Source organism: Colobus angolensis, unplaced genomic scaffold (genome assembly GCF_000951035.1).
Source record: "Colobus angolensis palliatus isolate OR3802 unplaced genomic scaffold, Cang.pa_1.0 Scaffold108, whole genome shotgun sequence".
Lineage (NCBI taxonomy): Eukaryota > Metazoa > Chordata > Mammalia > Primates > Cercopithecidae > Colobus > Colobus angolensis.
Genome location: NW_012111808.1, coordinates 4,994,850 through 4,995,330, shown reverse-complemented (window position 1 = coordinate 4,995,330; position 481 = coordinate 4,994,850).

The following is a 481-nucleotide window of genomic DNA, read 5'->3' as shown; positions in this document are numbered from 1 at the left end:
TGGGATTACAGGTGTGAGCCACCTCGCCCAGCTTCACCACTGTCTTTTTAGGGCTTCTTTCAAGTGAGGCTAGAGTAGACTGGCTGGGCATGTGCCAGAATATTATGCAGATGTCAACTCTAGGCCTATTTTTCCATCCTGCACTAACTGGACACAGAGAAATCCTATGAGTTTATAGGTGTGGGCTGAGGCAGAGGTGGGAATTTAAATGACCCTCTTGTACAGCCTGCTTGTACAGTTCTACATACACTTTTTATTTCACAACGGAATGTTGCTGTGTAAATTCAATTTTTATTTTTTTATTTTTTAGACAGAATTTCACTTTGTCACCAAGGCTGGAATACAGTGGCCTGATCTTGGCTTACTGGAACTTCCACCTCCCAGGTTCAAGCAACTCTCCTGCCTCAGCTTCCTGAGTAGCTAGATTATAGGAGCACACCACCACACCCAGCTAATTTTTGTATTTTTAATAGAGACGGGA